The sequence below is a fragment of the Macadamia integrifolia genome, chromosome 2, assembly GCF_013358625.1.
Source record: "Macadamia integrifolia cultivar HAES 741 chromosome 2, SCU_Mint_v3, whole genome shotgun sequence".
NCBI lineage: Eukaryota > Viridiplantae > Streptophyta > Magnoliopsida > Proteales > Proteaceae > Macadamia > Macadamia integrifolia.
The window spans coordinates 35,401,064-35,414,044 of record NC_056558.1 but is presented as its reverse complement, the minus strand read 5'-3'; the positions used below and the strand labels follow the sequence as shown (position 1 = coordinate 35,414,044).

The following is a 12,981-nucleotide window of genomic DNA, read 5'->3' as shown; positions in this document are numbered from 1 at the left end:
ACAAAATCAGCCATATCCTCCTAAATGTTGAGACTCGGTATCCCGGCCCAGAGAAGTTATCTTTCACACTTGTGATTGTTGCTCAAAAAGTAAGGCCATACTTCTAGGCCCACTCAATCACAATGCTAATTGATTGGCCATTGAAGAAGATCCTGCACAAACCGAGCATCTCAGGAAGGTTAGTCAATTGGTCGGTTGAGCGGAGTGAGCATGATATAGACTATCAGCCAAGAACTTCTATTAAGGGTCAAGCACTAACGAACTTCATAGTTGTATGCACCTTGACCAATGAAGAAAGTGAGGAAGAGAATATCCTAGTCCCACAAACATGGATGCTATATGTTGAGGATTCGAGCAACGGAATAAGAGGCAGAGTGGGACTAATCTTGACAAGTAGTGAAGGGTTCAAGATACAATATTCCCTCTATTGGCCCAAAATTCAAAAAGATGTGATGGCTTACATTCGAAAGTGTTGGTCATGCCAGATCCATGCCCTAGTATCATATCAACCCGCAACTGATTTACGTTAGTATTTAACCCGATCCCTTTCGTAATGTGGGGGATGGACATTTTGGGACAATTCGTATCGAGCAAAGGAAACATCAAGTTCCTCGTAGTTACGATCAATTAATTTACGAAGTGGATCGAGGCTCACACATTGGCCCAAATAATGGTGGAAAATCTACAGAGATTCGTCTAGGATGATGTAATCTACCGGTTCAGAGTGCCTAGATCTTGCTAATGGATAATGGAAAATAGTTCATAACCTGGCATTCAGAAGATGGGCTACCGAACTACTAAATACTTTGGGCCTACCGAACCACCATTTGGATCTGACCTACGAAATTGCCGTTCAAGCTGGCATATGGGGGTAGAAGCATTTACTCTAGTCAAAATCCTTACAAGGTTACATAAATCCCAAAAATTCTATGGAGATACCAATGAAGAAGGGTTGCGAGCCAATCTAGAATTCCTAGAATAGACACGAGAGAAAGCTTTAATGAAGAATGAGACATGCAAGCGAAGAACTGAAAGATTCTACAACTCGAGGGTAAAGAAGAAGGTCTTCCAACTATGAGACTTGGTCCTCTAAAGAACCAAGGCCTCTGACCCACAAAACACTGGTAAGTTGAGTGCTAACTAGGAAGGACCATATAAAGTCTCCAAATTCGTATGCCCAGGGATGTATAACCTATAGATTCAAGGGTGGAAAAAGCCATACCATGGGTATAAAACTCGGAGAACCTCAAGAAGTGTTACTAGTAACCCGCCATGGGTCGGCTGATTGGGTCAAGCTACTAGGATTATTTTTAATTCATTCATTTTTAATTTCAAATTTCAATTCACTTTTACTTTTCCAGTTTGGTAGTTCAAGTCAAGTTTCTTAACATTCAATTCTTTGAATACAAGTTAAAGCTTTGCAGCCTCATCCTACTGTCAACTATTCTAAAGTGCAAAGCATGATCTACTTCGGTCGGCATTCTAAAATGACTAACCTCGAGTTGGTGATTAAGCCTGATTTACTTCGATTGGAAAACTGTAGACACCTAATTTTGTCACCCTCCCCCGGCTATGATGACTTATGGATCTTGGATGCGACTTCTCACTTGCGATCGATAGATGATAATTGACTGACGTAACCCAACCCAGAAACATTCCATACTCACCCAAAAATCCCATGCGAGAGAAAAAATGGTCCACTTATGACTTTTCATAGACAAAGGAATCTAGTCCAAAGAGACCATACGGATGGATAGTACTCAGAATCACGATTCCAATGATATATGGTGCGTCAAAATCGGACTATCGGATCTTCCGCAATCATTCCCAGAAGTTAGACCTTGAACACCCAAACCCCGCCCATGCAAGCACCCACACCTTGCCATGAGCACCCAAACCCCACCCATCTAAGCACCCACACCTTGCATTAGCGCCCAAACTTCGCCCATGCAAGCACCCATAATTGGCCATGAGCATCCGCACCCCTGCCCTGCCCTGCGTGCACCCCTGCTTTGCCCCGCACATACCCCTGCACTGCCTCACACGGGCCCTTGCCCTGCCATGCATGTGCCCCCGCCCTGCTCCAAGCTCCCCTTCCTTGCCCTGCACGACTGTTGCCCTGCACCCCCTCCTTGCCCTGTGTGCCCCTGCCAGCCCTGTGCACCCCCGTCGGTGGCCGAAATCCTCATTCTGATGATTGAATTTGTGAGAGGATTCCCTCTTCACCTGCTTGTGTACTCCACACTGCCCCGTTAGCATACCCTACACCACGACCTCCCATTGGCCCAAAAAATTATCTTTGCACAGTATTGGTAAAAAAAGCATCTTTTTTCTCCATTGGTCAAAAAATTACTCGTTTCACCCTATTGGCCCAAAAAAGCATCTTTGCACCTCATTGGCCAAAGAAGATTACCCTTCACTCCATTGGCCCAAAAATTCACTTTGTTACCCTATTGGCTGAGAAAATTCACTTTTTAACCCCATTGGCCAAGGAGATCCCTCTTTCCTCCCCATTGGTCCAAAAAATCTATAAATACCCCCTCCCTTTGGTTTTAGACACTCAAGCCTCCTAGTGAGCATCCCTTGTAGAGAAGCTTTGCCCTCTCTCCTCCCCTCCCCCCTTGAGGTTCTTCAAGTCTTCGGAGAGATCTTCATAAGATTCGAAGTGTTCTTTGGGCCTTCAAAGTTCCTCAATCATTTGAGTTTCGTTAAGCCCTCCAATAGCCTATTTCTAGCGGAAGCTCTGTCAGAATGCCACATCAACCGAGCCCTCCCATAGCCTATCCTCAGCGAAAGCTCTACCTGAGTGCCACCTCAACCTAGCCCTCCCATAGCCTATTCCTAGTAGAAGCTCTGCTCTACCGGAGTGCCACCTCATTCTAACCCTCCCATAGCCTATCTCTAGCAGAAGCTCTGTCAGAGTACCATCTCAGCCAAAATCCAGAAGTAGCCCATCCCTAGCAGAAGCTCTGCCGAAGTAACACCTCAGCCTAAGCCCGAAAGTAACCTTCCCTAGCCCTAGCTTTGTCAGAATTCAAACTGAAAGTAACCATTCCTAGTTGGAACTCTGTCTGAATATTACCCCAGTCAACATCTCTCAAAAAAGGAAGTTAGAGGTCAAGACCATCTACCCCTAAGCCGAGAGAATCCATAAGAAAGTTTGTGCCAACACTAATCGAGGGTCCACCCCTCTTGCCCCGAAACAGGGGTCAAGCTCAGGTATAATCTCTTACCCAAATTAACAAAATGTTTACTTTTTATTGACCTTGTTTTAGTGTACATAATTAATTAAAATTAGTTAATGTATATATGTGTGATAATCTAGCCATGCATGCGGAATATGAATAATTGTGGAAAATGTTCATTCTCAAGCATCTAGTAGGAAGACTGGTTGAACCGGGTAGATTGGGTGCCTAATACCTTCCCAATTCTACAACCTGGCACGTACATTAAATCTCTACACCAGACCAACTTTTAGGCCCTTTTCTCAAGAATTGGGCCCATCCTTGGGTCCTAGGCCCATAATCCTAGGTTGTGACTCCAAAACCTTTTATATGCTCCCGATCCTCTGTATTAGACCATCATCAAATACCCGTCTCAATGACGACCTTTACACTCCTACAAAATAGGCCTCTACCTATCTCTGAGTGGCAGTACGATGGTGCAGGGCCCGCGGGTAAGTACACATGACACACCCCTCCCTAAGAAAGAGAAAGAGAGGAGAGAGGATTGAATGCTAGCTCTTTTCCCCCCCAAAGGGGAAGAAGAGAATCTCCAGCCGCTACCCTCACACAAACCAAAAAAGATCAACCGAGTTGTCGACTAAGCACATTCTACTCCGATCGGTGATCCAAAAAAAGACCTACCCTGAGTTGGTGACTAAGCCTGATCTGCGTCTATTGGCAATACAAAGACCCACCTCAAGTTAGTAACCAAGCCCAACCAACTTCTATCGAAAATCTTAAAGACCAACCCTAAGTTGGCAACTAAGCCTGATCCACTTTAGTTGAAAATCTCAAAGGCCAACCTTGAGTTGGCAACCAAGTCTCTACATCTAAAGAGGAAAGCTTGACCTACTTTGGTCAATACTCAGAAACTACGAGAGGAGAAGATGAAAATGAATCAGCCTCAAAGTTGAAGAAGATGACTCAGCGAACCATAAATAAGTGATCATACAAAAAATTGCATTGCCACCCCCTGAACTTCGGTCGTTATTCAACGCCACCCCCTGTACTTTTCGAAACGTCAAAGCCACCCCCTAAAAATTCAAAAAATTTCAAATCGGTCCCTGTCGTTAGCCGACCGTGAGAAATGAATGAAAACCGGTTAGTTTTTTTCTCATATACCCAAAATACCCCCACCTATTGTGAGAGGACAATATTGCCCTCTCCTTTATTTCCTATCTCCTAAACCATACCCATCTCACATCTCTCATCTCTCATCTCTCATCTCACTCCTCTCACTCACTCGCCCGGACAAGAAGAAGAAGAAGACGAAGACCCTCCGGCGTGCGATTCTCCCCTCCTCCGGTGTGCGATTCTCCCCTCCTCCGGCGTCCGATTCTACCCTCCTCCGGCGTCCGAACCTCTATCCCAAGGTATGTAGGGTTCGGTTTCTTCTTCTTCCTTTCTAATTTAGGGTTCTTCTTGTCAAGTTAATCTAGGGTTTATGCACTTTGGAGTGGGGAAAAAAGAAAGTAAAATTTTTTCTTGGAGCTCTTTGGAAGAAGACCTGTGAAATGGTTGTTATATGTAGTGAAATGTGTTTGGATTGTCGTTCCAAGTTTTCTCCCCCTTACTCTTTAGGTAATTTTAACAAACACTCTGATAGAAAATGTATTAGGTATCAATTGGTTTTCTTTTAATTATAAAAAAATTCTGAAAACCATTTCACGGCCGTGGTAAGATACATTAAAAGTGGGTGCCCATTGCCCTCTGTTATCTTCTTTATCATGTGCTTGCCCTCTGTTATCTTCTCTATCATGTGCTTGTCCTCTGTTATCTTCTCTATCATGTGCTTGCCCTCTGTTATCTTCTCTATCATGTGCTTGCCCTATGTTATTCCTCCTAGTGAAAGACCCATTGCCCTCTGTTATCTTCTCTATCATGTGCTTGCTGCTCACAAGCTTATCTGAAAACGTGTCTATCGAAATGCCCTTGTATTCCATTTTTAAGCTATACTACAATGGCCCTATACAACTGAAAGCATTTTCAATGCACCAATTATGTTATTTCATTTTGGAGCTCTAAAACATTGCCAAACCTTCTTTGTGGTTATCTGAATGCCCTCCAGGTAGCATGATCAGAACTGAATTTTTTTGGCACCAACCAAGGGAACTTGACTCTGTTCAGTGTGTAAGAACCTTACCAGTAGGGTTAACAATACCCTGATCCAATAGGAAACCATAGTAGAAGTAATAATTTCTGGTTGTAGTCTTCCTAGAACCAAATGGAACTTCCATTGGTTCCCCCCCCCTCTTTTTTTCTCTTTCTTCTAACCTTTAAGGTAAGTATGTGACCCATTCATATCAGCTTAATGTGTGATCAAGTAGCATATATGTGAATTAGTCTTCAATCATCTAGAGGTTTTATAGTTCCTGCATCAGAGGTTCACGATTTCTATCGACTTACGTTCTGTTGTAAAACATATTCTTTCCCTCTCTTGTACATGATATATTATCTTATTATACGGCCAGATAGAGAGGGCAAAATGACAACCTCATCCCTCAAGGAAGTTAGAAAAGATCAATTATTTATGTTAAGTGTGGATTGATGATTTAACCAGATTATTTTGTTATGAGAAAATATATGGGAAAATAGTTGATATTTGAAAATTATTATGATTAGGTTCTCTGTATTATGCATTTCTATGATTGGTCCTTGACTTTGATTTGGAAATTTCTTTTTTGGATGTATAAATGCTTTGACTTGTATATTATCTAAAATCTTTGATGAAAAGTTTACCATTCTAATGAGTATTTAGTAATGTTACTGATTTTCTCTGTTTTCACATTTTTTTTTATAGCAATGAATGTTAAGTGTGCTATTGAATACCATTGGAGTGGGAAGACTATAGTTAAAATTGTTGATCCAGACTTATATGGCTACTTGGACATGGTGTATGACATCCACAATGAACTCATCACACATGTGCCTGTGGGTCATAATGTAGTTTTCCAAGCGAAGTGTATACTACCAAACAATGAGATAAAGGAGGTAACAGACGATACATCAGTGTATGAGTTGTTTGGCTTGCATTGTTGTGATATGATAAACATATATGTAGATGACATTGTTCATAGCAAGTCTGCAACTGATGAATTTACAGTTAACCGGTTCCCTAGCAGTTTGGTTAATGATAGAGATGGTGAACTTGATGATGAACCTAGTCGACAATGTCAACAGGCTCTACAACCATATGGTGATGGTCCTGGTCAGAGCAAGGGAAAAATTGTTGTATGTAGGGCTACTACTGATGCTAATAGTAGTGGAAGTGGAAGTGCTACTGCTTGTGCTACAACTACTGCTAGGGGAGGTAAAGATACCAAGACCATTGCAAGGTGTGTGAGCATTGCTACTTCTAGTGGAAGAGCTAGTAGCAGAAGTGAAGCTACTGGTAAGAGACTGAGAGTGTCTGATGAGGTTGTCAGGGCTATTAGCAACAACAATGCATGTTCGGATGACTCTATGGTTGGATCTGATGAAGAGTGGAAAATTGGCAGCGAAGACGAGTGGGATGATGAAAGTGAAAAAGAAGATGGTCAGAATGACTCTGAATCTACAGAGAATGATGGGTATGGGAAAAATGATGAGGATCCAATTGATGATGACCTATCTGGATATGAATCTGGAGAGTATTATGACAAATTTGGTGAACAGAACTATGTGGGTGAAGGTGGCAAGGTGAAGATTGCTGAAGGTAATGTATATGGAAATGTGCACCATTTCAGGGAAGCTTTGAGAGAGTATATACTACAAGAGGGGTTTGATATTATCAGGCTGAAAAATGAACAAACTAGAGTTACAGTTATATGCAGAGCACCAAATTGTTCATGGAGATTACATGCTTCACCTATATCAGATGGTATCGCCTACATGGTAAAGACATATAACCCAGTTCATACATGTATTAAGGCAACCAAGAACAAGTCTGCTACATCTAGATGGATAGCAATGAAACTTCTTCAACAACTGAAGGTTCAACCAGAAATGAAAATAGAGACCATGGCTGATCACATGCAGAAAACATACGGTCTTCAGTTCCACTATACCAAGCTGTATAGGGCACGTAGGATTGCCCTAGAGATTAATGAAGGAAGCCATTCCACGTCATATGCAAAACTACCTTCTTATGGTAGGTTGGTACTTCAGAATGATGTTGGGAGTATTTTTAAGCTACAGTTTGAGAACAGGAACCGTATGTCAGATAATTCGATTTTTAAAAGATTGTTTGTCTGTTTTGATGCTTGCAAGAAGGTTTCTTAAGAGGATGTAGACCATTCATTGGTCTTGATGGCTGCCACCTCAAGGGCCGGTATGGAGGGGTATTGTTGAGTGCAATATCTGTTGATGGGAAGAATGGTATTTTTCCTATTGCATATGGTGTAGTTGAAGTTGAGTGTAAGGATAGTTGGACGTGGTTTTTGGATAATTTACGCGATGCTCTACTCGATGACAGTGATGATATGTCACTCACATTCATGTCAGACAGACAGAAGGTATAGGGGCATATACTTTTCTGTCTCTTTTTTTCTTTTTTCCTTTTTTATATGTATTTTGAATTACTCATTTACATGTCATAACATTTGAACATATGTGTTGTATAGGGGCTGTCAGTTGTGATTTCCACTATCTTCCCTTATGCTCACCAAAGAATTTGCAGTAGGCATCTATATCAAAACCTGAAGGCAAAGCACCCTGGTATGCTATTGAGGCTACATTTTTGGGTTGCCTCACAAGCTTCAACTGAACTTCAGTTTCAAAAGGAAATGAATAGCATCAAGGAGATTAAGGAAAATGCATACATGTATTTGAATGAAACCCCCTCGAGGATGTGGTCAAGGCATGCCTTTGATGTAGGAGCAAGAAGTGACCATATAACGAACAATATGACTGAGTCATTTAATCAATGGATTGGAGACTTAAGGAGCAAACCCATTCTCACATTGGTTGATCACCTAAGGGTGAAAATAATGGGTAGGCTGCATAGAAGGTATGAGAAGGCAACCATGTGGGAGGGTAAAGTAACACCAAGGGTTATGGTGAAGTTGAACAAGGTTCAGCAAGAAGCAAGGCATTGCAGGTGTCAACCGGCAGGTGAAGGTCAATTTGAGGTCTTAGACAGATTTGGCAACAGATTTGTGGTTAATTTGAACCATTACATGTGTGATTGTAGAGTTTGGGAAGGCATTGGTATACCTTGTCTCCATGCTGCAGCTTCTATATCATACATAAGGGGAGAGTTGGTCAACTATTGTGATCCATTTTTCAGTATTGGAAAATACTTGGATACATACAAAGAGATGATCCATCTACTTCCAGATTTGGCAGTATTGAAGGATGATGCTCCTAATGAGAGAGTACTACCACCAAGTCTGAAGAGGTTACCAGGTAGACCTCACAAAATCAGGAAAAGAGAAGCAGGAGAAGCACTTCCTTCAGATTTCAGGAAGAGATCATCATCAATTAGGTGTGACATCTGCAAGAAGGAAGGACACAATAGGAGGACATGCTCGAGGGCTGGAGATGCTAAGCAGGATGGATGTACTAGTAAAAAGAAGAATATAAAGGTAAATGCAATTCACTTTATTTATTTAGTTGAAACTTGTTTAATAAAAATCTCATGCTTATTTGTTGTTGTGTAGGAGAAACATAAAGGAGAGAGTGAATATGGAGTCAACACATCTCAACGACTAACTAGATCACAAGCATCTATGAGCAAAGAGGACAGCAAGGGAGAGGGAGAAGAATTGAAGTACAAGCAATCTGGATGTTTCAATTTAGAGCAAGAGAACAATATTGTATAAATTTACTTTTTATGACCTTAAGACAGTTGGATCCATCAGTGTATGGTTTTGGATGTTTTTGATGGGTTTGGTTTTGTGTTAAGATCTATTTCTATTTCACACTATTTGTTGTTGTGTATGGTATAAGTTGTGATGAAAACAGGAATTTGAACCTCTTGGTGCTTCAGGGATATGTTTTGGACTTTTTTTTTATATGGTTTATATTGTGATGAAAACAGGAATTTGAACCTCTTGGTGCTTCAGGGATATGTTTTGGATTTTTTTTATATGGTTTATATTGTGATGAAAACAGGAGTTTGAACCTCTTGGTGCTTCAGGGATATGTTTTGGATTTTTGTTATATGGTATATGTTATGATGAAAACAGGAATTTGAACCTCTTGGTGCTTCAGGGATATGTTTTGGATTTTTTTTATATGGTTTATATTGTGATGAAAACAGGAATTTGAACCTCTTGGTGCTTCAGGGATATGCTTTGGATTTTTTTTATATGGTATATGTTATGATGAAAACAGGAATTTGAACCTCTTGGTGCTTCAGGGATATGTTTTGGATTTTTTTTATATGGTATATGTTATGATGAAAACAGGAATTTGAACCTCTTGGTGTTTCAGGGATATGTTTTGGATTTTTTTTATATGGTATTTACAGGTATTAAATGTCATTTTATAGCCAAAATGCTGCCCGTTTACAGCCAAAATGCTACCCGTTTTGAGTCTAAATGCTGCCCATTTGTTGTCGAAACTTATCACAATGTTAGCACTCTCTCCATCAAAATGATACCCATTCAATTTTGAGGGTCATGATTAATCAATAACTTAGTCATAAGAACAGTGAGAATGAACGATTTCATTTAGTTCAGATTCTTACATACTTGACACAACTTCATATTAATGCTTGTAAAGTCATTTTTTAACACATAGCACTAAACACACCACCACAAGCACACCAATTACAATTTTCATCGTTCTATACGCTTTCTCTAAATACTTAATTCTTTTCTTCAAGCCACGAATATCTTCTTTCATCTGTTGACTTTGGATTCTTTCACCAACAACTGCTTCTAAATTAGTTGCAGGGGATGACAAAAGTCTTGGTGCAGCTATAGGTTCACACCATGAGAAGTATCGACAACCTCTTGGTGCTTCAGGGCAACAGTAGTACAACATATTTGGGTGCGAACTAGACTCTGAAATTCACACCAATGCCCTTTTGGGTTCAGGACATTTGCATCTAACATTCACAAACCTTAACCCACTTTGACTGCTGTCATTGACACTCGCAGTAGACATCGGTTATCTGTAAATTAAACATGGTAAAAGTGGATTGAGTATTATTACTTAGCATCAAGATTATGAGAAACGCTCAAACACAGGGAACACAAGTCATAGATATTTCCTCAAAGAAAACCCTGAAACTTACAATGTAACTTCACCAGCCTCTTCAAAGCTCTACAAAGCAACAGAAACAACCATATTCATCAGCAGTCAAGCTATTGGAAACAGAACAAATTAAATGACAAAGCAGATTTTACTATGATGGCAAAAGTGATAGTAATTTTGCTTGGCTTGTGAATTAACCAACTGGCTGCTTGAATTACAATTGGGGATGCTTTCATTTTAGCTCTAAGATAAGACAATCACTGATCAGAGTCTGATTGTCCGAAGACTTTGATCATTTGGGTGAGCAAAAATGACAACCCATCTCAACAACAATGGTCTTATACTTCAACATCAGGTAATTTTACTAACATAATGGTAGTACGCTAATTTAAAGTCTAAAAGAAGTCCATGCCAATGACAATATTGTTAAAACCTAATTTTTTTGGCTATTTTTCAAATAGAGGGAGATTTGGAAGAAACCCTTCTAGTTGGTGATCTTGGCGTCTTACAAACTTTTTTCTTGATGTGTGATTTGAGTTTCTCCCATTTTGTTGATAAATTTCTCTTTTACTATCAAAAATGCTTCAGAGAAACAAACTAAAATATGTTCAAATGATTGGGCTTCAGTTATTATATTTCCAGTGAATGCAGAGTCAAGCATTCCTGCTAATCAAAAACATGGACTTGAGGATAAATTGGTTGGAAAATGGTTGAAGATGGGGAAGAAGGCTAAGAACAGGTTCGAATAAGCCAACGATGTATGATTATCCAGGGGTTAATGGGAGGTGCTCACATGAGCTTATAGCTGATACTGTCGCAGTTCACAGGCTTAAGAGATGTGATCAATGGTAGTATGTACTAAAATTCTTCAATGTCACCAAGGGGCTTCAACCTTCAAAACTGTACAATGGTATATTAACTTGACAAGAAGAACCCTAAATTAGAAAGGAAGAAGAAGAAACCGAACCGTAGGAGGGGAGAATCGCACGCCGGAGGAGGGTAGAATGGGACGCCGTAGGAGGGTAGAAACGCACGCCGGAGGAGGGTAGAATCGGACGCCGTAGGAGGGTACAATCGCACGCCGGAGGAGGGTAGAATCGGACGCCGTAGGAGGGTATAATCGCTCGCCGGAGGAGGGGAGAATCACACTCCGGAGGAGGGTAGAATGGGACGCCGGTGTGTCTTCGTCTTCTTGTCCGGCCGAGTGAGTGAGAGGAGTGAGCAGTGAGATGAGAGATGAGAGAGGAGAGATGTGAGATGGGTATGGGTTTAGAAGATAGGAAATAAAGGAGAGGGCAATATTGTCCTCTCACTCAGGGTGGGGGTATTTTGGGTATATTAGAAAAAAACTAACCGGTTTTCATTCATTTCTCACGGTCGGCTAACGGCAGGGACCGATTTGAAATTTTTTGAATTTTTAGGGGGTGGCTTTGACGTTTCAAAAAGTACAGGGGGTGGCGTTGAATAACGACCGAAGTTCAAGGGGTGGCAATGCAATTTTCTCTAATTTTTATAATTACAATTTTACCATGATTCGATACTTAGAACCTTGCTTGATTGTTTGTGTAAAACTAGGTTAATAATTGTTCTAGCAATCGTTTTATTTTAAGAACTTCATGTCGTGGATTATTTGAAATATTATAACTCATTGCTACAGAGAAGTCAATTCAATAACTGATATTTTGTCAAAAAAAGTGTAGCAACTCAAGTATCGATGGGTTTGGTGGACTATTTAGACTGTGATATCGGATTTGATTTGGGATGCTTAGGAAAAACCGAGATATTAGTTCTTAAGACTGATTTTTTTATTGGATTCTGGTTCTGCTGATACCTATTCCTAAGGTAGTTCAAGTTAATTATTTGGGTTTATTCGATTTCTCTGTGATGGCAATGTTGAAGGTGAAAAATCAAAGAGCCTTATGTTATTTATTTTTCAATTCAGGATTTTCTGGGCTTGTCCTATGCATCTTGTCTTTCTATTAATATACTATTGTTGATTCTTAGCTTAGCCAAAAAAAAAATGTTAGAGACTAGTTTAAGAATTGGTAAATTATCAGCTAAGAATTAATATACTATTGTTGATTCAGTTGCTTGATGCTTGTTAGTAGAGTGCAGACTCCCAAGAAGTATTATCACGGTTGAGCATGGTTTCAAGTATCGATATCAACTGAGATCGATTCAGATCGGTTATCCATATCATTTCAGCTTAAAATAGTAAAAAAAAAAAACATACTTTTTTTGAAAAGTAAGGGGCAAAAATGACCGAAACCCACCAATCCTCTTCGATACCAATCCAAATCAGATCGGTATCAATAGAAACTGATATTGGTACTGATACCGAGAACTAAATCCATGCTGTTGAGACGGATTAGTAACTTGGAAGCATATGGTTCCTAGCCCACTGGTCCTTAGGTCTTCATCATTCTATATGTAGACAAAGTGTTTAGTTGATTCCTAGCTCTTGGTAAGTTTGTTCAATTTTGTGGCTAAAGATGTACCAAAGAAGATAGTTTGTGGATAAGGATCCAAACACGAATTGTTCTATTTTCTTTGTTTCTATTCTCTTCGGTGTCGT

The 12,981-nt window shown here is 40.2% G+C and overlaps 1 long non-coding RNA gene across 1 annotated transcript; it reads right to left on the bottom strand.

Moving 5' to 3' along the window:
• Positions 1-9,849: 9,849 nt before the first annotated feature.
• Positions 9,850-10,564, bottom strand: LOC122092544. The gene is made up of 2 exons (XR_006144203.1): positions 10,447-10,564; positions 9,850-10,323 (listed from the first exon to the last, which is right to left on the bottom strand). It is a non-coding gene; the product is annotated as an uncharacterized LOC122092544 (long non-coding RNA).
• Between the last annotated feature and the right edge of the window lie 2,417 nt (positions 10,565-12,981).